This window comes from Amblyomma maculatum, chromosome 6 (assembly GCF_055883805.1).
Source record: "Amblyomma maculatum isolate TAMU_Amacu chromosome 6, ASM5588380v1, whole genome shotgun sequence".
Lineage (NCBI taxonomy): Eukaryota > Metazoa > Arthropoda > Arachnida > Ixodida > Ixodidae > Amblyomma > Amblyomma maculatum.
In genome coordinates, this window is record NC_139349.1 from 32,206,308 (window position 1) to 32,233,234 (window position 26,927).

Below are 26,927 nucleotides of genomic sequence, written 5' to 3' on the forward strand. Positions count from 1 at the left end.
TACTTTTAAAGTCCGAGTTTCCAACGGCATCTATCCACGTTGCCACACCGTCGGCTTGAAAGGTGCTGCACCGAACTAGTGGAACATGGCATATAGAGTCATCGTAGCGCGGAAGACCATCTTCGCGCGAGTTTCTCTGCACCGAGACATCGCTTGCTGTGCGAAGACGCGAAACTATTTCAAGACCGTGGCCGCGCTTTTTTTTTTTTTTTTTTCAGAATGTCCATTGGGCGTGCAGGCGGCGACAACGGCGCGCCAAGTGCGCGCCACAAGTTTCCGCGACGACGGCCGAAGCGTCTTCTCCGAACGGCGGGCTTTCAATCAGGGCCGGGGAATATTAACATTCCAGGGAGCTCGGCCATCGTTTACTCACACTGCCGGTACGCTGACTGTGCGCGCTGAAGCCGCGCGGGTGCAACACGGACTATGTATAAACATACGGCGTAGCGATACGGGTGGAAAAGGGATGCATTGTACTAGGGAGATGACTGGCCTCGGTCCGTTTTAATGCGGAGATATAAGACGTCGCTACTTTGACGCTGCCCGCTGTTCCCTCCCTACTTCACCCGAAAAACAAAAAACAAAACAAAAAAAAAAGATGTTGGTTGGAGAGCATGAGATGAAAGATTCTGCGAAGCCAAATATCTGGCGTGACATACTAAGCTAAACATGCTGATTTTCTGTTCGTGATTTCTTGATATTCTGGTAAATGCTTTTTTTTTCTTTTTTTTTCATGCTGGCAACACAGTGCAATCAGTGCAGGTCTATGAATTAGAGGCATACTTTTACTTTTGACGCTAGGAAGTTCTAAGAATAGCTGAACTTGATCCTCACCTTTATGCAACTTCGCAAGTATTGTTCTATTAATATCTAAGCACTACATTTGCTTTCGGTGGGCTTAAACGAAAGCGGTACATACTACCCTGACCGTGAGGTTCGAAGTGTTCCGCTCGTCGTCACGCGCGGATATTTTGAACGAGGCGCACTTTGGAGTTCTCTTTATCAGGCGTCACAAGACGACTTCGAAGAATCCCGAATAACTGGCAAAATTTAGCAACAAAAACCTGTCTGCAGGTAAAAGACGACAGAACGTTCTGCTTCGCGAAAAATAAAAAAGCAAAACTTAAGCACGATGTATATGTTGCTTGACTGTACTGAAGCTGAAAAAAAAAAAAAAAAACGTATTTAGCGAATAACTGAAGAAGTCATATTCATTATCATACCGGCCACTACAGAGACACCATGCGGCACCATGCGGCGCAAAAGAGTGTATTCGCATAAAAATTGCACATGCAGATGATATTCCAGGTGTCCATGGAAAGCTTGCTTCATGACTGGGGTGAGCGGGAAGTGTAAGCAGGAAAGGCAACAAAAATATCGCGTGATTGCTTGTCAAAATTGCGACTCAACCTTTCTTAGTGCAACCTTCCGCGTGGTGTCACACCATTTCGCTCCTCATTTTGCATCCAATCTGTTGGTTAAGTTGCAGGCTAGTTTGCGACAGGAATTTTAACCGACGAATTATGTACTCCATAAGTATGCCACTGATTGTAAAGGTTGAAGACATTTCACACTTTACCGATCTCTGTGCCAGTCTCTGAAAGCTAAACCAACAAAAAAAAAAAAAAAAAAACTTACCAAACAATGTTGGGGTGATTGCACACGTCCTAATGAGTTTAATCGAAGTTAAACCCCGGCTTATTTCTTCGTGACAAAAAATAAAATTAAATTAATTGCTATGTTTTATAATAGAGCTGCAAATAGTATTCTACGAACTCTTGAAGACATGTGCTTTGCAGTTTCTCTGAATATAGTGATCAAGCAACGTTACCCATCTTCCGGGATAATAGTGTTTCTTATATTTTTTTCGAATGTTCGGCGACATATTCAAGTGCTTCTTAGCAAAATATTGTTTCAGATCAATGCACAAAATTTGCCGCAGGGAGTAGGCTAAAGTTTCTACTTTGCAAATCTAGGATTAAAATAGAAAAGTTATCATCGTCACAAAAAAAAAAAAAAAAAAAAAAAAAAACGTGGCGTCAGGAAAAAAAATTGATTAGTATAAACTCCGGGCGACAACAACCTGATTTAGGCACTTCCAGGCTGAGATAATGCAGATTCAAAATTGCTGAGCAAGGCTAGAAAATGGTTGCTTGTATCTGTAATAAACAGGTAAAAAAATGTGGGGCCGTAGTATTGTACGTTGTTGTACAAGTCGACGCTTCGCCTTCGTTAGTCGCCACATATTCATGGCGTTGTCAACAGGGGGAGCAGTGTTCTACTGTGGCGTATAACTAGCAAACCTTTCTGCAAGACTCTTCCTACTTCTCCTTTCAATAGGCTCCGTTGCTCGGCTTAAGCAGCTCTGAAGATAGCGACAAGGAAATGCGGAACTATGAGAATTCTTGAGCGACCACGAAGGGACGCTGGCCTGACAAGAACATGGGAGAAGCAACGCGTTCGCATGCTCCCGAACGTCTTACAATCGTGTGCTAAATAGATAAACATTGCGAATTGACGACCCAACACAGCGGCATACTCTATTACATGTGACGCTCATCGAGCTGTTGCCTCCTCCACCTTCGGTGTCGGTCGGCTTTCTACGCGCGAGTGCATGGCACCATCCATGGGGTAGGCGCTGAAGCCTGAGAGAGCGAACTTTCTCGCGAAATCTCGTTTAGTGCCTGTATTTTCACATTTGTGTGCCCGAACGAAACAGAATGAATGCCCGGATGTTGGCACTCGGTTTTATTTCGACATTTCTGCAAATTCGCAGTCAACAGGAGCTAACAGCATTTCATGCTTAAAATATACGTGCCTGGAATATGCCACATTCTATATATTGGAGGTCATTAGAGGTCGTGGGTTGGGATCCCATGTATGGTTTCTTCATGTATTTTTGATATTTCACAAACAAAATGATTGCAGTACTTTTTCACGTCAACAGTAGAAAGTAAAGAAAAAAAAACATTGATTTCCTTAGCCTCAGTGACTGATGGTTTCTTTTATATGCGCATCATAACGGGCCCCTCATTTTCCCTAGATTTGTCTGCTTTACAACTGGTGAGGGTGTCTCTTGGTACAGTCTTGAGCCCATAGGAGCATAAAAGTTTTCTCGTATAACTCCCGTTCTCCCTGTTCAGTCGCCTTCTTTGTGACGCCGCAGTAATACAGGGCGTCCGCCGCTATGGATCAGGTGGCGCTGGTGAGCACTCCCAAGGTTTGGTTACCAGTAAAAATTGGTACCCAAGAAAGTAGAAGACGAACCGTCGTCGCAATAGCTGAGTTAGTAAGAACACTGGACGCAAAATTTAAAAGGCCGTGTGTTCGGATCCCACCAGCACCAGAGGTTCTTTTTCTTCTTTTTGTTTCACTGATAAAATGGTGATGATGATGATGATGATGATGATGATGATGATGATGATGATGATAATAATAATAATAATAATAATAATAATAATAATAATAATAATAATAATAATAATAATAATAATAATAATAATAATAATAATAATAATAATAAATAATTGCTTCACAGGAAGGGAAAGGCGAAGTATCTGTCACGCTTGTGTCTGTGGACACCTGAACCGCGCCGTAAGGGAAAGAAGGAAGGTGGGAGTTAAATTGGAAAGAGAGAAAGAGGAGCAGTAGTGGAGGGCTACGGAGTAATTTCGACCACCTGGGGATCTTTAACGTGCGCTGACATCGCACAGCGCACGGACGCCTCTTCTTTTCGCCTCCATCGAAGCGCATCTGCCGAGGTCGGGTTCGAATCCTGGAATTCCGGACAGTAGTCGGGCGTCTTACCCCTGTACCAGCCCGGCGGGGCAGATATAGTGACAATATAAAGATAAAGATAAAGATAAAGTGACAATGGCGCTAATTCACGTCAATGCCATACATTCAAGAAACACCCCCTCTTGCTTCCTTGGAATACATACATACATACATACATACATACATACATACATACATACATACATACATACATACATACATACATACATACATACATACATACATACATACATACATACATACATACATACATACATACATACATACATACATACATACATACATACATACATACATACATACATACATACATACATACATACATACATACATACATACATACATACATACATACATACATACATACATACATACATACATACATACATACATACATACATACATACATACATACATACATACATACATACATACATACATACATACATACATACATACATACATACATACATACATACATACATACATACATACATACATACATACATACATACATACATACATCTCCTGTTTAGAACTAAACGTGTTCGTACTGCTTCAGCAACGAGATAAAAAGGGGTTATTATTTTAGAGCGGTAAAACGGATGTCTGTTTTCTGAACCTGCACAACGGCGCTTTTCCAGACATCTCAATGGATTTAAAGCGGAAGCTAGACTAAGCACTGGGCAGAAACGTTAGCTTGCCGCTGACGGGCAGAGCTGGCCATATCACCTAACACTTTGTTTCCAATAAAAACTGATGGAAAACATTTGCGCTGATAGCGTTATTAAGCAGAGCTTCACGTGGTTTTCCGTGTCCTTCACTCCTTGAACGCGCTGGGGATGAGTGACAGAATTAAAATGCGCCACATTATACTAGTCTACCTATCACAGCAAATTATCATGAGAAGTACTATAGCTTTTATTCAGTGCAATACACACTTCAATGCAGTGCATGTACAACGCGTAAATACGCGCTATCAGGCATTTTTCGCTGCATGCTGCGTTTCCTGTTTTTCTTACGGGTTCTTATTCATTGCCTATTAGGAAAAGAGAAAAGGAGGAAAATTCTAGTCCAGGGAAGTAAATTCATTACGACAGCTTGCCTCACACGCGGAAAATATTCGAGAAACGGACTGAATGCGTTGAAGTTGTTTGTAGATATCCAAAATTTATTCGGGATATGGCAGAAGAAAGTTTTATTTATTTATTTATTTATTTATTTATTTATTTATTTATTTATTTATTTATTTATTTATTTATTTATTTATTTATTTATTTATTTATTTATTTATTTATTTATTTATTTATTTATTTGTTTGTTTGTTTGTTTGCAGATACTACAGTCCACAAGAGATTTTAACAGGGGAAAAATATAACACAGCAATATTATAATCACAGGCAACAGAACAAAGTGACAACCAGCTACACTACTCGGTCAATGCAAATAAAGTCATTTTCAACCAAATGCATTGCGGGAAAAAAGCAAGGTGATCATAACTGAAGTTTTGCGCCATCAGCAGACACTAGCAGTAAACAAAGAAAGGGAACGTTGAGTCACTGTCATATCTAGTTATTACAGTCGGGTACGGTCCTGGGAAAAATAGAATATTTAGAACGATCTCTCTTTTAAATGCACAATGGCTTCTTTGTTAGTTGATGCCTCTTCTGAACTCGTTCCAGGATTACAGAGAGAGAAAGGTTGATTGATGAAACACTTGAGCCAACAGGATTAGAAGAGCTCCCGAAGGGGTGATTTTTATTTATTTCTTATAAGGGTACCAATGCCTTCTTGAAACCGCGCGGCCATTTCTAGATATTTCTAGACTTTTCATTTTGTACTTCATGCATAATGTTGCTTACTCTTACAATATCAACATTTGTGCGTTTTTGTTTTCTTCATATTGTCAAGATTGTCAATACTAAAGTGTAATATCCTTTTTCTTTTCGTATTGCAATGTAATGTATTTATTCCCACTCCCCTGTGTAATACCTTCGGACATTGAGACATATAAATAAATAAATTGATAAATAAATTGATAAATAAATAAATAAATATTCTTAGGAGAAATACAGGTAAAACTCCTTCTCCTTTTCTCTTAGGAAGTTCATTATGAAATGGTAGTTTAGAAACATTGAGAAAGTAATTATTTTTTCTTGTTTCTTCCGTCTCATTTTACCTCAAATTTTTCTTCTTTTTAACCAACGCTACTGCACGCTTCTTTCGTTAGGACCTTGCGTAAAAAGCGCCTGGACTGCACACACGTGGAGCACGCCACATTTGGCACGCTCGCCGCAACTTAGACCGCACAAGACAGCAGACCCGAAGGGGAAAAAAGGCAAAAATAAAGAAACGGAGAATAAAGAGACGTAACCAGCCCACCGAAGAGACGACGCAAAGGAAGGGAAGGCGATCAGCGGGGAGAAGAACGTGGAGGAGTTTGCACTCTATGAAGCGAGAGGGAGGGGTAGGGTCATGGCCTCCGTTGGAGAAGCCTTTTGTCTCGACCGCTGTAACTTCGTTGGTCCTCGCGTTCACCACGCATAGCTCTTCTTTCCTGGACGCAGAGCGATTCCGGTAGGCCGGCGTGCGTCTGAGCGTCGCCGCCACGATGACTCAGTTTCTCCCTGCGCGCAGCGGCAACGAGGCTGGGCCTGCGCGGATGCTAAGGCAATTTTCCGATCTGCATTGGAAACAGCAGTTGGCTTGGCCTCAACGCTACGTCTGCCCAGGATGCAAATGCGCTCGCCGCAGTGGCCGCGCATTCGGTCGAGCAAACAGTGCAACGGGCGGCTCAAAGGCGCCGAGGATGTGAAAGGGGCGCCTATGAGGGGAGAGAAGATGGAGGGAGGGAGGGAGCTGAGGAATCAGTTAGTCCGTCCTGCGCTTACAGTGCGGGTAGACGTCGTTTCATCCGAGCCCAGCGGCATCTCGGTTTGCACCTGAGCCGCGTGTTTTGAGAAGCCCGCAGGAAATGCTCTCCGCTGTAACACCCGGCTGTGTTATAACTCCTTCCGGTTACAGAAAGTGAGAGAGATATAACGCTAAAGGGAGAGAAGGATTTTTCCTTCCCCGTGTAGGGGAGCGCGGTCTAATGAAAGCATTCATAAGTGAAAGGAACAGCCGACAAAGGTTGAAGCTGGTCAAACTGTTTAGTGATGCAGCCGACAACCTGATATCCCACCGTAGAATTTCCAGAAGCAAACATCTTCGAGCTCGTAGTATCTTAACATACTTTACTGACTGAACCTTGAACGCGAAAGATTGTACTGTCACTTCGAGAACATGTGAGCACAACAATATGCGCGATAATAGAGCACGACTGAGCCCAGCGGAATGAGTTGGTCAACTGTAAAACAGAAGCTAGCCCTCTCTTATCAACATGCAGGTAACGTAGCACCAGTCGGCGAGACACTTCGCCCTGGAGTTGGGTACCTTCGTCGCTTAAAACTGCGTAGTAATGAGGAATTATCTCCCCTTCCCACTTTAAATGTCTTTTTTTCCGACATGCAAGTCAACAACAAGACCTCCTATGGCTCTTCGAAATACTCTCAAGTAAAATTTCATTGACCACTGGCATGTCATCTGCATTGCATTCCATGGTAAGAGTGGGCACAATACCTAGCATAGTACAGTGATTGCCTTTTTACGGTAACAACGGACTTACGTCATTTCCTTAGGGTTACGCTGTGATTTTCTGCCTGCTTTCAGGGGATTCGTTCTTGAATATGCATGAGAGGAGCAACATGCATTTGCTTTCTTACCCAAAAAATTTGCATATTTTCTGGCAGAGATTTCTTGAACAAAATTTTATCGCATACTTTCAAAATCACGATAACTATCAATATATGTGCAGACTCGCAGGCTTGTAATTGTAGAGCGTTAGCTCTACTAGAACCGTTCCTTAAGGTGAAATAACGCCGACATTTGACCACTAATCAAGGAATGCAGTCACTAATCACGTGTCTCATCGTCACAGCTGAGGTGCCTCCCCAGGCGCGTCGCCATATGTACATAATGTCCATGGCGAGCCTAATACAGCTATCGTGAACGCAATGGCAACCTCTAAAATTGGTCCGGTCAACCCCCAAAATTTGACCTCGGCCGTTTCGGATTCAACATCGGGTGCAAAAGTCGTGATCATTAAACAATTGACGCAATCATGCAACCCACATATCTACTCGCATTGCTGAGTTACTCAGAGATAACGGTCGATACTCTGGTTCGGCAGCGTCGAACCACTATTGATTTCTTGCTGATAATCTGGAAGAACGCGTCCCATCGTTTTTTTTTTTTTTTGTTTTTATGGCTGTCTGACTAGTGTTTTTCTAATTGCTGGACAAAATTGAGAACCGACATTTTGGTGCACATCTGAAACTTAGGCCATTTCTATTAACATGTTCATACAATATATTAAAATTTTGCACAGTCGCTTCGTAAATAATTAAAAACGCACCATCAGTGGCTCCCTAAGAAAATACTTACTACATGTTATGAGCGCAGGCCAAATTGTATCAGCAACGTATTGTTACATATAAGAAGGTTAGATCATTTATATAGATATGTTCATCAAAAGCATCGTATAATATTCCAAGGTTGTATCATAATTATTTTCAAAAATACAACTTATTTGTTCTCTGTGGTAGTTTTAACTAATCGATGCCAGCGCAGTAAAACTTTAAAAGCAAATTTTTGGTACGCATTGGACGCTTAACTCCTCCCATCAGCATGTTTGTCAGCTGCTCCGAACGAATAGGTGTGTCTTAATCTTAGAGCTGGACCTCCTATCAGGTGACTATACAAATTATTAAAAACAACTCCACGTCGGAAAATTTCCATTCAAGATTTAAACCTGGCCATGGGCTGGGAAATGGATAAGGCATAAGTGGTACAGGATGTAAGGTGTATAATTGCGTGGCTTAGAATTCTCAGCCACCCGCAGTATTTGCTAAGTCACCTCCACTGTAATTGAACGTACCAAGCTAAATGCTGCGAAAGTTTCAGAAATATTTTTTGTTGCCCGTATGTTGCACCAGCCATATAAATAATTTTATGAATGTGAATTCGCCAACACCATCGCTCAACATGATCCTTTCAGGCACTCGACTGTTTTTCCTTTCCTTGGTGGCCAACCTCTCAGGGCAGAAGACTCTTGGCTACTTTTTCTGGGCATTCACTTATGCTGCCACTGAACCTGATCCACAATGCACTGAAAACGCCCCATAAGCAGCCTCTCGTCAGCTTTTTAATTTTTCTGTTTACATGAAGATGTTTGGAGAGGGTGGTATTCACAGCGCCACTGGTCACTTTTTTTTCGCAGAGTAGAGCCCTTATACTGATGGGGGCAAGTTGCCGATTCAAACATACTCCTATAGTTTGGGCAGTTTCCAACAAGCCCGCATCAGTATGATGCCTAACTTAAATTTTAGTCCCTTTTATGCAGTTTCAGCTGTTTGTCGTCTCTTCTCGCCGCTGTAATAGTAGCACAGCGGAAGAAGTTACACTGCAAAGGACGACACACTTCACAGCGAAATACAAGGTCAACACAATACATTAGACACAGAACGCAATGCATAAGTCAGGAAAGCTATTAAATGCAACTATTTCTGCCAGAAATGAAAGCTCACTCGTTTCGTTTCATAAGGCATTATGTCAAGACGGGCGCTGATTTATTTTGCCTAACCATCACAGCGCCCTGGTGCGGTTATCAGACACAACGATACATAACCAGAATCTGCTTTTAGAGCTAATAATACATTATGCATACAGTATAATACAATAACGTGAAGCAAATGCCTTCAAAGCATCATAGCGTGTTGATGGCTTAACTTTCCGCTCTCCTACTTTCTCAATATCGTTGCAAGCGACTATACAGGACAAAACAATGCGTATAAGCTATTTTTAAAAGGTTCCATCAATCTTCTTGAAAAACATAGTTTTCATTTTTAATTGGGCTGACATTCTCTCTCTACATATAATTAAAAACAGCTACATCATTAAATACTTGCCGAAACTAAAGGCTTTCATCAAGAGGGAATGGAAGGGTGAGGAATAGACTAGCTTGGCGAGTTTTGCCAGAAGATCATTTAGCAGAGGTTTGCAAGTTAATGTTTATCGACTACTTCTCAGTTACTAATGAAACGTTGCAGCTCTGGGCTGCTATTCTGTGTTTGGAAAAGATTAATTTTTCTGCTGTATTCATTAATATCATAACAAGCCGATCACTACTGTTTGGCTAATCAATGTAAAGCCATTTTTCAGCACAGTAGCCGATTTACACAAAAGTTGAACACAACGTTGATTTCAAATTCAAGGTTTGTGTGTTGTCAACGATTATAAATGTCTGCTATTCGACTCAAAAGACTTCCTGGGCGCATGAAAAAAAAAATACGCGTGGTTCCGATGGTTCATCTCAAAAAACTTAGACAGCTGCGCGGAAGTAAAGTTGGCTTTGCTGCATAAAGTGTATTGTAGTGGAGGTGCACGCTTTACAGGAAAAGAGCAGGCAACTGATTCCCGGTGAATGTGAACAGGTAGCATTCTTAGGAGGCGATGCTGATGCACTCTTATTGACCGAATCGCTGAACGCAGACACCTGTGCACAATAACAAAAACATTTATTTATTTTTATTTATTTGAGTACGTACAAATCGCCCCACTGGGCATTAGAGTGCGGAGGTACGCAAAGGGAAAGGCAAAAGCACTATGAACAGATGTACTGTGTACATTCATACAAAAGACCCAGCAACAATTCAGCTAAGAACAGTAACAAACACTTGGGAAATGCTGTTCAAGTCATGAAAGGGTTAAAATAGATATATAGCAAAAAAGTAGCAAGCAAAAGCTCTCTGTTCATAAGGAGAGCAGTCAATAGCTTATGGTGGATGGCACAGTGATGCATCAGTTTGTCCTCGTAAATGTGTTTTAACAGCGACTGGAAAGCTGTTGTCATCTAATGACACTATTGCGTTTGGGAGTCTGTTCTGTTCACTTATTGTGCATGGGAAAAAAGCTGATTTAAATACAGATGTCGGACAGGCAATTTCGCGTGCTTTACGGATATGGTCTCTTCTATGGGAAATGTAAGTGGGTGGTGCAAGGTAAGCATCACGGTCAATGCCACTTTTTTTTGTTCATAATGTCGTTTAAGAAGACGAATCTAAAGAAAGTGCAACGGAGCTGTAGGGAATGCCATCCTAAATACTTTTTTAAAGCACTGCCACTACTGCGACGATCATAAGTGTTTAAAATGAAACGTGCTGCACGATTCTGTATCGCTTCAAGTTTCTTGATAAGGACTTTAGTAGCTGGATCCCACACTACTGTTGCATGTTCTAAAATTGCGCGCACTTGGTACGTTACGAAAATTTCCTTTAATGAAGTTGAGTACACGACCAGCTTTCATTGCTATGTAATCGACGTGCTTGTTAGAGATTAAATTATGAGAAACATAAACGCCTAGGTACTCAACATCCTGATATGTGGCTATTTGATGACTATTTAAAAATTAACTACTCGAGATGTTTACCTTTTTCGGCTAAAACGAATATTGCTGCATTTTTTAGGATTTAGAGTCATATTCCATTTACACCATCATGCTGTGATCCAGTTAAGATCTGTTTGTAGATCATTTTTATCTTCCCTACTTTCTATATTTCTATACAATACGCAATCATCTGTGTATAGTCTAATTTTGGAATTCATACCCAGACCAAGTAAATCAGAGCAGGACCCAAAAATTGCGACCTGATAGCGAGGAGACAGTAGGAAGGAAAAGTAAGCTCCCTTCAATGCTCATGCGGCTAGAGTCTGACCAAATATGGTCACTGAAGGTAACCAAAAAAAAAGCGCAACGAATTAATACTAACGCAGAGAAAAAAACGTCAACGCAAAGGAAACGTGTTTTTCAGCACCAGTCGGCCATTTCATATACAATAAAACTTTTGTGTGAACTAACACCGGTGTTTCAAGAGAAAGCATTCTTATCTGCTACACTCTTCAACAGGTGCAATAAACGATATGGGCGTTTGCTACACGTGTTTAAAATTGTGATAATGCATCGGGCATTGCTGTTAAGAATGAATTGAGTTTCGAGTTAATTTAATTTCGGGAATTTAGGTTCTGCTTCTTTCCTTATCAATATCAAAATCAAGAATGCAATTCTGCCCATTCATTTACCTTCTGGCTTTTTCTCTGGTTCTGAAAGAGAAATGGAATTGCTACGCTGAGCACGACTTTTCTTTTTTTCTCCGCATACTCCACAGAGTCGTTCAATTCAGTCGCGCCTACGCGGTCAAGGCTACTACAAGGACGATGGCCATCGGCGTCGCCTTTGAAAGGAGCAATGTCCGTCCACAAAGCGTCTCCAACAAAAAAGAAAAAAAAAAAAGGCCAGACAGTATGAAGAGGTGCAAAAAAAAAAAAAAAGTACTACGCGAGGAGACGGCGGACAGAAGAGTTTAGAGCCACGACTACACTGGCGCGAGTTTAGACGAATTTCGGACTTGCCTCGCAGCAGAGGAGACGAGTGGAGGGTTCGGGAAGCGCGACGAGAAAGAAAGTAAGAAATAGAAAGGAAAGAACAGCGCCATTGGGCGGCGCATCGTCCCCCGCTGGCGACGCGCGGTGTCGTGCGGCAGGGTGGCGGCGGCGTGGGACGCTTATCTGCGAGCTGCAGCGTGAGCAGGCAATAAGCGGCCACGCGCGCTGCGCATCCGTAGTACATTCCGAGCAGTCCTTCCATAAATTGCCGGCTGACGTGCTGCTGCTGCGTTGCAAGAAGAGGAGGAAGAGGCAATGACTGCGGAGGGCGGCGGCAGCCCGATCCGGCTACTGCTGCGCGCTCCTCAACGCCGCTGCCACCAAAACACCGTCCATCGGTCTCGGATACCCTGCGGAGCCCGACGGCCGGACCGACCGGAACGCGTCGCGCCAGCGAGGCGCGCGCGCTAGTTGGGACACGCGTCGGCCACGGCTACGACCCCCTCTCTCTCTCGGCAGCATGAGCGCTTTACCCTCCCACTTTCCACCACTTTCTTGTCTTCTCCTTCTCACTCTCCTCGCCTAGTGTCGGGGCGTGATGTTATCCAGCGGGCCACAAACTATTACGCTCGGTCTGCTCCTACCACTACTCCGACTCCTCCTCTTCCTACGCCAGCCCTTCTTTTTTATTTAGCCCTTTCTTCTCCCCATGCCCTTTTCCGCGACTGCTCCGCGGGCTGCGAATAGGGCCAGACTCCATGCTTATCTTTGTTTTGTACCGATTGGAATCACCGTTGAGGCAAATTTCTGGCACCCTGAAATTAGGCGTCAATTTTGGCGATATGTCAGAAGGGACTTGAGCTTGTTCCTGATTGCGCTGCCTGCGTTTGTTTTCCGATTTATTCATTTTAAAAATTACTCTCGAGTTCATATATGGAGCCATTGGCTACTTGCCTGGCTTCAAGGGCATCTTCTTAGGCTCTAAATTCAGGTAGAAATGAGCTGCAGTATCCGTCGAATGACTATAAACAACACACAAGTAATGCGATGCTGCCAATCTTCGCTTCTCTAAGTACGATGTGGTTGTCAACGGGTCCTTGAGGCAGATCATTTTTCGCTCAAATTAACAGGGCGATTTACGGGACCCTTTTAAAATTTGGAGGACATATAAGCTCCGTCTTCGACGACACGACAACGTTAATGGCTTCCGTGCTTGAATCCGATTCTATTTTGCGTACATGCCCGTCCTTACTAGCTTAGTCACCAATGCCTTAATTTGTGCCTCTATCATTTCACGTATACTGATTAGCATACAGTCCTAAGCTGCCACCTATATGAAGGTGCACTCGGCACTCGGTGCCGAGTGCACTCGGCAATTTTCGGCACTCCGCCTGGTCGCTCAGAAAAGGAAAAGAAAAAACTCAAAGCCCGTCTCTAGCAGCCCGGCGAGTCCTATACGTCATATATTGAGGACGTTCTGGCCCTTTGCCGCCGTGTCAACGATGCTATGCCTGAACCTGAGCGTGTTCGCCACATAATTAAGGGAATCAACACTGTCGCTTTCAACGCCTTCGTGGTTCAGAATCCATCGTCCGTGTCTGACATCACATCCACCTGTCAACGTCTAGACCAGCTACAGTCGCGCCGCCCCATACAAGACCCCAGTGATGGCGGCTCCCCCAGAGATGAAAATTTGCGTTCCCCATTCCGAACCATGATCTGAGAGGAGCACTACGGCCTCACCAACCCAACTGCTGCATCTCCAGCTCTTCCGCCAGCAACCGTGAATTAGCGCGGCATTGTCAAAGATGAACTGACCAATTTCGACTGCACTGCGGCACCTGCTCCACCTCCCATCGTGCTACCTTGCAATATAAAGCCATGTTTTAACCAAAGTCCTACGAACGTAGCTGCGTGTTATGTGTGTGGCGTGGTTGATTCCGGGCTCAAATTAGGAATTGACAGCTCCTGCCAAAATGGCCATGTTATGTGGTCCCGTGACGTCACGCAGCCTGCCATCCAGTCAATTCTCGCCAAGTCAACTACCACGTAACATCTTTCTTTTCTCAAAAAGCCGACAGCGCTTATGTTCACAATGCCGACAAGGCCGTATTATCAGTACTTCAACTACACCGTACTGGGTCATAAATAGTGACAGTGAGAGTTCCCGCGTTTTTTTTTAATGGTGGGTTGAGAAGTAACTGCAGAATTCTAAATGACTGCACTGAGTTTCAACTGGTCGATATTAATTAATACTTTGAGCTTCTTTACAGATGAGCATTTGTCTGCAGTATTACAGAATGGAGGTGCGCTTTTAACTTAAAATAGTCTCACCAAATAATCTCCCGCGACAGAGCGCCAAAAACTGCACGTGTTTAGATTGTTTTACTATATAGTAAAGTTCACAAACCTTACGTGAGCCAATCATGCTGTTTACGGAGCTACGTCAAACACTTGAAGGCCGTTGGTTTGTCTAATTCTAAATATTTAGCTGATAGCGAGCAACTTCATATTGTAAAGGAAGCGACGCAGCTCGTAATGAAACTGGAGCGTTATTCAAGGTTATTTTATCAAGGGTTCGACCTCAGCCTGTGTCTCCCTGCCGAGGCTTTATACCTGCTTTCCGGAGGTGCAGCTTAAAGGCTGCACCTCCATGATGAGTAGCAGCGCAGGAAAACGATCGTGGAGGTAAAACTGGCAGAACACAATAAAACAAAAGGATCATAGGACTCATATATATCCAACAGAAAATCGGAGCCAAAAATATACACTGAAACGAGTTAATTACAATATATTTTTCCGCCTAAAAAGAAAAAGGAAAGTCGCATCGTCTAACACAGTGCATATAATTCAGAATGCCGAAGCTATTTTCATTTTTGTTTTTTGTTTTTTACATTTGTTTGAACGATGCAGCCTTAACATCTACGGGGCAACACACCCGCTACTTTTATTGACGTCACGGAAGCTATTTCAATGCCAGACCACAGCGCGGAGCACGCGGGCTTTCGCGCAGCGCCGAGCCGTTTGTATATTTGCGGTCACAGGTCAATGAACTGTACGAAATTGAATGAATGATATATTTTGTTTTCGTTCCCTTAAAGACAATGCATTTTTTTTTTCAATTTCATTGCTTCATTCCGCGTTGCTCCAAAATCACAGTTTTTTATTCAGCAATTCTTATGGAAAAATATGCTTACGCAAGCAATTGAGCCGTCTAAAGGGCCATAGCGTGGAAGAGAATTCCTTGTTTCGGGCCTGCTAACGATGTTGGTGTTTTAATTCGAGTTCCAGAACTATATTATGTCTTATTTGGGAAATTTCTTGCAATGCATTGATCGAAATCTGTAGTTAATCAAATAATGCCACGTGCCTAGCGCCGCGCGACTGCCGTGTTTGGTGCCGACGACAGCGAAGCGGTTGTTGGCTCGAGAGGCGCGCTTGTGCTGGACTCTGTTATCGGAACTAGAAGCCGACCTTATTCTCGGGTCCTCTTCTACGTGTACCTTCACGGCTCCCTGTGGCTTGAGTAGTGCCAATATCATAGTTTCTTGCCGCGTACAATTACGAAACTAGAATTGGGCAGAAAATATGTTTTTCTGTGCTTTAAATCAAATAAACGGTTTTTTATGCACAAACTGAAGCTGAATGACGATTGAATTCCTGGCTTAGCATCCAGTAAGCAACACAAAAAAAGATGGTGGACTTAGGTAGTGACACGTATTCAATCTAAATATTGTGAAAAGCGCACGCGCGTCACTGCTTTCCGTATAGAAATTTTGCTTTTATGACAAGCAAAGTTGTTATAATCAAGTTTTAAAATAATCGCTCCAACTATGCTGTACGCCAAACAGGGGTCACAATGAGCCGAATAACTTGTGTCACTGTACTACGTTTACCTGTGAGAAAAAGAAGTTCAATGCACCAATCCACTAAGATGAGCTGGTAGAATCTTTACACATACATCGTTTTTTGATTATTTTTTTTTTTTGAGTAATAACGAGAACAATTTAGAGTTCACCTATGCATAAAGAGTTCATACTGTACATGGAAGACGAACTTTGCTGCGGCTTGACTTCCGACAAAACTGTTGTACTTATGTCTTTTTTTATTATATCTATATTATATGACCTTCAGAATAACCAATATTTCCAGGTGCTGATTTTGTACGAGAATCACAACTTTTGGTTTGATTTGGTGGCGTTTTGTTTAGTCTTATAGAGTTTAAAGTAACAAATCGACAGTGGCTACTTTTCACACAGGTTTTATGACAACTTCTCGCGTAGCCGTATGAAGATTTACGCATAACCAATTAGGAGCCAGAAGTACAATTCATTTAACTCATGAAATAAGTACCAGGCGTCGAAATCATTTCTTGAACCAATATACGCCGCTTTTATTTTTGAGTCACTTAAATTATGAATGGTTGTGACTTTCCTCTATAATTTTTATCCGAATGTTTATATAGGCTGCATTACTACAAAGCGAACAGCAAAACTATATTATGCTTTCTAAAGGAAAATCCTTCGCTATACCGAATAAAACACAATGTGGAGAAGAGTATTGAGTGGACTTGTTACAAGGAAAACGAAGACGTCAGAGCCGACCACTTCAACATCTAAGCGCTTGGAGCCAGCCGTAATGCCACAATATTTCGTTTAATCCCCGTGAATGTGTATAGGCCTGCATAATCATGATGGATGAATCGAAGTAGAGCATCTAAACATCAACTTGGCTACACTATTCCACTGACAGCTCACAAGATACAACCACAGAACGATAACTAAATTGCTCTGTACGTTGTACGTGTGAATTCTAGAAACAAGCGGATGCCAGACTGCGCGGACCAGTTGTGTCACCGTAGACCAGTCCAGCAAATTGTCAGAAATATTTTCCTAGATGGCATACTAGACTCACACGACCCTGAAGCGGGCCTCCAATATGTTCGATACGTTTACTTCAAGCTAAGAACACCGTGCTGCACTCTGCGACCATACTATAACAATACATTACAATTTTGGCAAGTGTTAAAGACATTTGCCGTCATGAACAACATCTAAAAGAGTAAGGGATTCGCCCGTCTTCCTCTGGAAAAAAAAAAAAAAAAAAAGATAACAACAGTAGGGGATCTTCACCGCGGGCCAATTGGGGACTACTTTTTCAGCTGGCAGGGGAGTAATGATTTGACCCACCGTCGACACAGACGGCATCGGCTGCCCTCTTTAATCTAAGTAGTCGTCACGTTTGCTGCTAAACTGAAAATGCAGTGGACATCAGACTGCCAATGGTAACCTGGTTAGAGGAAACATCTATCGTAAAGGCAACTCTCTTGCGCCATCTAGCAGAGCAGCAGACACAGCTGCATGCCTCGGTTTTTTTGTTTTTTTTTTCGCAAGCATGGACGACCTCGGATCGGAATTCAAGCTCCTCTGCCCCGTGGGACATTGAGCCATAAGGGGCACGCGAGCGACGCATAGAGAACGAACGCCCCGGGTGTCCATAACGATCAGGATGTCCGATATCACTTAATAGCGAGCAGTGATGCGGAATCGCAGGCTCCCCTTGCTTCGCAATACACGCCGGCTGACTGCAATATGTGCGTTACTGAGATGTTCTTTGCTTTTTTTATTGTTGCCCCTCCGGCTACCCCCGGCCTTCTATCATTGTCGTTCATTGCCACAGGTGGTTGACGATGCACCCTCTCCGTCTCCTCTCCGTGTCCTTTCCGTCTCCTCTGCGTCTTTGCTTTATTCCTTATTTTGGCTTTCACTGTGACAGAACCGTGCGAGAAGGATGCTGCCCATCTGGCCTATTTTGTTTTGTACATGCATAGCCGACCAAAAAACTAAACAGGGTCAAAATGTCGAACACGCATTAGTTAAATCATTTCTGGTGGCAGTCTTTGAAGGAGCTGCGGGAGTTCTTAGGATAATAGGCGTGATGCTAGGTGATCACTATTATCCGATAATCGTCGGTCTAATTACGCCGAACGCAGAACCTACGCCACATTCTTCCAACACTGCCGCTCGATCTCCACTAGGATCTAGTGGCTGTATCTAGAACCGACCCTGTAAAGTGTCAGCTGCTGCCACCATACCCATCGTGGTGATCCACAGTTGGTTAAAAGTAAAGGTGCTCCATTGACAGCAGTTCTTATGTTATTGCTGAGATGACGCTATTTCATGCGGCTGACCACCGCAAGACCTTCCACTAGTCTGACCAGTATAGCCGGCACTTTCAAAGGTAAATGGTACAGTATTCGTATGTTTTATGAAGCACTTCCTCCGTTATAAACTAAGTTGTCGTTGGCGTCGTTGTTGTTCCAGGTGAAATCGCCCGCTAACCGAATGAATAAGGCTCCCATATGGACCTAAATGACACAGGAGACCTGGGCCGGAAGTTGAATGAGCTCGGCGTCTGGGATCCAATACAAAGGTGTCCTTAGGTAATTCACATACTCTCTACAGACTATCTATAAGCTGTTTCTAGGCTGTGTATTGCAAGCCTACTTAAATCGCGACATAGGGCGGCACTTGTGGCCGAGTGGCTTGGACGCCCTTCTCGGCTGCGGGAGGTGGTCAGTTCGAAACCCGCCACCGGACACCCACCGGTAAAATTGGGTACAAGAGTCCCCCGGCCCGGCGCCCGGCTCTTTCAGGGGTGTGCGTTTGCAAGAGGCTCTGCTAATCCTGCTGTGCTCCTTCGAGGGCTTAAAGTTTCGAACAACTAATTCTAACAACTGAGGCCGGGCTCACAGAAAAAACTGCGGCCATCTGCTCCAGGTGAGAGTACGTCTGCTGGAAACGCATGCGTCGTAGTACATCAGCGCAATGACTTCAGACGCCATCATCTGCAGCAGACTCTTCCAGAAATCTTTTCAGCTAAGTGAGCAAGCAAACTGCTGTTTGCAATCGCCGACTAAGTAAATCTTTCAATTCTAGTATTTAAGTCTAATTTTGAGCTCAATTGAAGCCCTTTTGTTCTTCTAGTGAATTCAATACTGCACGTGTTTGGGTGAGTTGGTTGAACTTCATTACAAAAGGAACTGTGCAAGGACGAGTGAAACTGAACAATAGCTTAGCTTTAGAACAGCTGTAGGAAGCTCGTAGAAATTTTAGCGATCGTTCCTTTACAAGGGAGGTAGCTGTAGTGGCTCACGTGCTCCGTGGGCGAAATTGAACGCGGAATTTACAGTGCTATACCGGTTAATACATTGGCCGGTTTCACAATGCGTACCTTTCCTCCATTCTACCAACGCAAAGTAAGATTCGCCTTAGAACTTCCACTACAGCTCTTGCAATTCGCTCATCTAGCACGGCGACACTTTTCTGTAACCCCGCTTCTGTTTTGGTTTTTCTGTAGATATCCAGGCAGTCGGTAACCTCACCGTCACAAGAACATCACTACTACCACAGACGATAGTGTGGCAATTATTTGTTCGGTATTGGTTAAGTAGGGAAACAAATATTTCGCTGACTCTCTGAAAGTTTGGATTTACTTCCAAGCGATTTACATTTATACAAGTCGTTATTTTTTTTTTTAAGTCCGAATGCTTGATTTCTTTCAACCGCTGGTGGCATCATGGAAAGAAATAACAGGAGGCAGGCCTTTGTACTTGACTTCTGTCATTAAACATGTATCATCACAGTAAAATAAAGAACCATGTTTTTTTTTTTTCGTACAATGGATATCGGCTAAATTGAATGGCAAATCAGAAAGAGCAAATTGGTCGTCATTTGTGCAAGTTAATAAGTTGGGTGACACTATGAGAACAATGATTACGAGTTGTCAAGGAAATACCACACCGGCAATCGTACATATAACAGTGTCATATATGTTCGAGGCACATCGTGTACAGCATGCGATATTCGTCCAGCAGGCACCGATCTTATCTAGGACCAGTGAATATGCGCTGGGTAGACGTGCTGGATGTTCTGGGTGGCATTCTTCATTGAAGAAAGACAGAAAAACACTCTATTAGACGATGGACGCCTCTGCGGTGTTTGCCTTCTTTCAAAATAGTTGTGTTTCCCAGTTCTTCAGAGAAGAGAAATATTATTGCCACTTGAACAAAAACACGTATAGTTCATAAAATATTTTGTCTAGGAGTTTCAATTAGACAGTTGAAGTCTAGGCAGTTATTTTTACTGGGCTATTTATTGGTTAGATCAGTTTAGGAAATGGCACCGCGATGACAGGAACAAGAGCCATAACAGGACAAATTGAGCTGCTTGGTTGAAGAAGTGAAGTTACTGTCCCAGTGGCAAGTGTTAGTGTGCTCCCTGAACAAAAGCCCACGCAAAAAAAAATCCAGCACTAGTTTAATGGCATGTCGTCGTAGTATGGTATGGTATGGTATGGTATGGTATGGTATGGTATGGTATGGTATGGTATGGTATGGTATGGTATGGTATGGTATGGTATGGTATGGTATGGTATGGTATGGTATGGTATGGTATGGTATGGTATGGTATGGTATGGTATGGTATGGTACGTACAACACAGTACCGTATGGTATCTTATTGTAGGGTACGGTATTGGTGCGGTGCAGTACAATATAGTTAGGTACGGCACTGTCCGACACAGCACGACGCGGCACAACGCGGCACGACACGGCACTGTACGTACGGTACGGTGAGTAGAGTGGAACGCGCGAAGCAGCCAAAAGGCTGTAAATGACGTAAGAGGCCAACTTCCGGGAATTTCTACCTCCCAAATACATAACGCGCATTACATCGCGTAATGTGAAAATGCAGCCCCCATGGCTATGGCTTAGCCAGCAAAATTTTCTCGGCAACCGAGTCATAAATATTGAGCAATCATACTCCGTTTTCGTCCTGATCGCTGAGAGGATAGTGAGTGTAGGTATAACGAAACCTTGATACATTGTCTGTGTGCACATTTAGTGATCTCTCATGTTACGGGCAATTTCATATTCCAAAATATATGAGAGCTCACCTGCATGCTAAGAGGTCGCACACATTGTACTCCCTCGGGCCGTAATATCCTCACCACTTCTGCAAAAAACTTACTGCGCAAGTCATTGTGGAAAGGGATGTTTAGCTCACCAATACTGTCCCTCACTTTTTGTTGCGAAAACAACACAACGTTAGTCGTCGAGACATTCACGTGGCACAGCGTGGGCGAAGCTGCGCATGCGCGAGGAGCCGCGTGACGTCAGAGGCAGCAGCTGGTTTGTCGGAGCTGCCGTCGCGGCAGCGCTTCGCCGCGCGCTCCACCGGTGCCAGAGAAATGGTCATAACCACAGCCAGCGCCAGCTGCGCGTCACTCTCTACATTGGTTACGCGAAGAACAGGTGTGTGGTGTATATATAGCTAGGAGCGCGCGGCCAGAATCGACCAACTATGGAGAAAGAGAGGCCGACCACTGCTCAGCGGCGCAGAAGAGCAGAGAAGTTAAACTCATCTGATCCCGAAGTGGTTGCTTGGCTGGTGGCTGCCGCCAATAGAAGGAATTCGAGTAAGGGAGATACTTCTAAGCGTAGCTATGCAGCTGTTGCTGTCGCAATTCAACTAGGTTTACCCGTAGCTAAATCACTGCCAATATATATAGATATTTTGTTTTTTGCTCTGCTTTTCCGGGTTATACTTCTCAAGCGGCTCTCGGAGCATATACAAGACATTCAGCATCTATACAGTGATGCGCTAACTTATTGGGAAATATGATTAATTTCTTTATTACAGCTTCGGGATATCTGTTAGTGCTCGTAAACTGGAATCCTTTCAAGAGGGTGGTCTCCACGCGTGAACATGCAGACAGGAAACGGAGACGCCATTCACGGTACAAAAGTTAGTGGCTATAAGATATTTGCTCTTAAAACCAGGCACCTTCCATATTGCTTAAACCGTTTGATGATTGTAGAACGGTCGCAGTGCTTACCTGCCTCCTCGGGCGAGTGGCCATGATTTAAAACAGGAAGGCGCCATCTCCCATTCCCCATCACCCACGTTGCTTTGAAGCGAATTAAAAGGAAATAGAAGCTAAAAGCACGCTCACCGAATCTAACGCCAAACCACCTAAACGCTGGCATCGTCGCTTATCTGTGAAAAGGGATATAAATCTAGAAAAGTTTAAGCCAGTGAACTAAAATGAGCGATAAAGGAGGACGGGAAGCACCAACCAGACGCCCAGTAATCGTCGACGGGCGCGTTTTGCATTTCCATTAAAGCCACCCTCTCTTCGAGCTTCTCTCGGCAGCCACTGAGCCGTCTAGCCTCCACGACGAGCAGGCAGAAGGGTTGGGCGAGGGTGCTTTTCTGGCGTCGTGCTGTAGCTCATACTAACGGCCGGTCATGTCCAGATGGGTGCGCATTCATCCCGATTAGAGCCCCTTAGCTCGTCGTGCCAGGCTGCGTCGCTACGCTTGGCGAGCCGGCCATCCGGAGAGGAGACTCCGGGATGTAGAGCTGTCGAGAAACCGATTCCGCCGGTACAGCTTCTCAAAGTTATTTTCGTGAGCGCATCACTAGTTTCTTCTTCTTTTTTCTTTTTGATTTCTTTAATTAATGCTGCGCTGCGATGCTTACGCAACATTCCAGGCGGCGGTTCTCGACGCGCGAGAATCACTTACGGGCGAGCTCTTCAGCGCCTGGCTTCGTGCACTCGACTCACATTTAAAACGAATGCGTGCGTCGAGACCTTCACCACGTACGCTTTAGTGTCTTGAAAATATTGGGTCCTTTTTTCTACTATGCTAATGGAAGGCCTTTATACATGTTGGAACTCATCATACGTTCTCCCTAATTTTCAACGCTAACGTATGTGACAACGGCTAAGAAAAAGCGTTGGGAGCCAGTGCCAACGTCGTGCAGCCTCTAATTTTGCCGCTGTTATTTCTTTAGGAGCGTGACATAGGTAGGATTTTCGGGCTTAAGTTTTTCCTTCTTTTTTTGTGTGAAAATTTACTAGTTTCTTTGAAGGTGAACCTCGTACATCTGGAGATGAGTTTCGTGTCTCCAGGTTACTTGAACGAGCTCTGCCTCCTCGGCTTTAGGAGTTTCACACAGCAGCGAAGTGAAGCTCTTTCTAGAAAAATTCGGAAATTTTCTTTTGCAGGAAAAGTTTCGCACATGCTTGCTGGCAGCAATATCTATATCCTAGCTTGAAACATAGCAAAGTATCATGCTTATTTCAAACGTAATACCTGCTCGGCCTTAGTTGCAAATATATACTAAACGGTTTTTTTTTTCACGTATACATTGCACAAATGTAGACGGAATGTTTAAAAATAGACTGTCCTCTTGCAAAGTGCATACATTGATGTATACCTGAATACCATTGTGAACCAGATGCAAGGGCAGCCCCGAATCTGATTCCTCGAAAGCATGGACTGGTTTGTGAAAATACAGAAAAGATCGGATGAAGTTCCTGAATGGCTCTTGGAGATAGAACCTCTGTTGTCGCTGAGGGAATTTTAATATGACGAAGCCAGCTGTGACTGGTTGATCCTATAATCCACACAGGCAAGGGTATGACGGTAAATGTCACTTTGCGTTTTGTGTATTTTGTCGAAGAGAAGCAATAAAGAAAAACAAAAGACGGATTGCACCTCTTGACCATCCTGAGAAGGGGCTTCTTTTTCTTTTTTGAGCGCGAATAAAATAGTATATACTCTATGACGGTGTGGTATCAGAAACCAGCCGTTTGTGCAATCGCGTCTAAAGTCTTAAATAAGGTGATAGAGCGCGCACTGTCATGGTGCAGCTTGACTTTTGTTTTCGTTTTTTCATTTTATAGCTTTCCGAAGCTTGCGTAAAGCATCACTATAGAAAAAAGGGGTCAGAGTTTCGTCATCATCCCTCATATGTCGGAGAAGACTGTTGACATCAGTTTTTAAGGCTGACCTTCGCTCTTTCAATTGCTTATACTTAAACGAGCGCACACAAGAAAAGTAGAATGCCTCTGCCTCTATTGAATAGAGAACGTCGTGGTTCTTGACTGCAGAACTAGTTCCTGCATGGATCACAAAGCTGCTCCCAAATGTCATCTCCAGTCTCTATTCTTGACAGTTGTCAGCCACAATAAGATCCAGGAGCTTTTCAAAGATCTTAGCTAGAGTATTTGTTTCCTTGGAATTCGTATTGAACAGGTATTTCAGTAACCAAGATGATCAGTCATTGTTACTATAGCATTGTCCCTACCATTTAGAGTACTACATAGTTCCCTGGTAATCGCAGCTGATAATGTAGTAAACCATGCCATATCCGGCAATAAAGTTTGAAGTTGCCCCATAACAAATACCTCTGTCATGAAAATATCATCTGTGTGAAAAAAGAAAGATATGTTGGGTAATAGTTTTTCTTCCAGAGCAGGCGATCACGCACACAAAATCGGTGTCCACCTGACCGATCTTGAGCCGCTGTGAAGAGAGGTTTCAAGGTGGGATCTCTTTGTTGTTCTTCTATAAACGTGGAGATGTCAGGAAAAGTGTTTGATACCGAGGCGACGCAGTTCTCGAAATCATTGGCGTCAGACTCAATCGTAGGAAGAGGAAGGCGCGAAAGACAGTCTGCGTCAGCGTGCTTACGGCCAGTTTTGTATGTGACTGTAAAGTCATACTCTTGTAACCGTAGGGCCCATCGTGCAAGTCGGCCACACAGATCCTTGAGATTGACTAACCAGCAGAGGGCATGGTGATCTGTGACAACGGTAAACGGGCGTCCATAAAGATACGAGCGAAAGCGTTGTATGGCGAAAACGACAGCGAGGCATTCCTGTTCCGTGACATTATAATTGCGCTCCGGCTTACTGAGGGAGCGACTCGCGTACGCCACGACGTGCTCCTTGCTTTCGCAGCGCTGGACATGAACTGCGCCAATTCAAAAACCACTTGCGTCAGTATGCACTTCTGTGGGTGCTGAAGGATCGAAGTGGCGGAGCACAGGTTGAGAACTGAGAAGAAATTTCAAGTGCCGGAAGGCGGAATCGCACTCAGGTGTCCACTCGAAAGCTACATCTTTATGAAGGAGGCATGTCAGGAGGTGTGCGATAACAGCAAAATGGTGAATAAAACGGCGAGAATACGAACACAAACCCAGGAAACTTTGGCGGACTAGGGTGGCTTGAAAGAGGCAACCGCTGATGTCTTTGCGGGATCAGGTCTGACGCCGGCTTTATCGACGAGATGTCTGAGAAATAGCGCCTGGCGTGCTCCAAAACGACACTTCTTTGAGTTCAGCACGAGAACAGCTTTGCACATACAGTCCAGCACAAGAGCTAAACGTTCACTGTGCTCCTTGAACGTCTTCCCGAAAATCACGACACCGTCCAAGTAACACATACACACCTCCCTTTTTAAACCGCGGAGTATCGTGTCCATAAATCGTTCGAAGGTGGCGGGTGCATTACAGAGGCTGAATGGCACCACAATGAAATCGTAAAGGCCTTCGGGTGTGATAAATGCAGTTTTCTCTCTGTCCGCCGGGGGGACAAGTATTTGCCAATAGCCAGATCTGAGGTCAACGGTGGAAAAGTAGGAGGCAGAAAAAAAGACAGTCAATGGCGTCATCTATACGAGGAAGAGGGTACACGTCTTTTCTAGTGACTGCATTTAGACGACGGTAGGCAACGCAAAAACGCCATGTGCCGTCCTTATTCATGAAAAGAATCACTGGAGCAGCCCAAGGACTCGACGACTCTTGGATAACACCTTTCGTTAAGATCTTGTTCACTTGTCCATTTATCACCTCTCGTTCAGTCGGTGACATTCGATAGGGCTTTTGTCGAATCGGATGCGAGGCACCAGTGTCGATCCTGTGTAGGATACGTGAAGCAGGAATTAAAGATGGGCCACCTGGTTGGGAAAAGTCAAACAAGGAGGAGTGTCGCCCTATAGAATGGCCAGCAGTGCACGGCGCTCCTTCGTTGAGAGCGAGGGGTCAATCATACGAAGCAATCGCGATTCATCTTGGATATCAATCACTGCTTTGTCTATGGCGTCGGTAATCAAGTCATCGGATATTGGCGGGTCATTACTGCAAGATGCAAGTTTCAAACCTGTGGGAAGAACGACAGGTTCCGTAGAGCAATTCACTACCCAGAGTGCAGTGCGGCCTTTGGCAACAGACACCATGGCATGAGGAATCAAGACATTTTTCTTGATCCAGGTGAGGTGCACCGGTTCTGAGTCGCTTCAGACATGTTGAGGGTGGCGTCGAGGCAGGAAGCCTGTACACATACAGCCGACGATGGAGGCACAGCGGTATCTTCACAAACACAAAACGCACTCACATCACTACACGAGCCTTCCGTCTGACTAGGGGTAACACATTTGCCGACGCTAAGCTCGCCAGTTTGGCAGTCGACATTGGCGCCACACATCTTCAAAATGTCGAGCCCAAGAATGACGTCATGCGTTGATCGCGTGAGCACTGCCATTTCCGCACGGAAGACTTTACCACCCAAAGAAACTTTAACACTGCACACTCCGACAGCAAGCAATGGTTCGCCACTCACACCACAAAACTGAACACTTTTCTTCCGAGGCGACGCTTAAGTGAAGCACTCATTACGGATATGGTCGCCCAGGCATCAACTAAAGCCATCACAGGAACGCCATCAACTAAAACGTGGACTTTGTTCCGTAACATCAGCACGTCCAGCGACCTCACCCCCATCGGTCGCGCCGACTA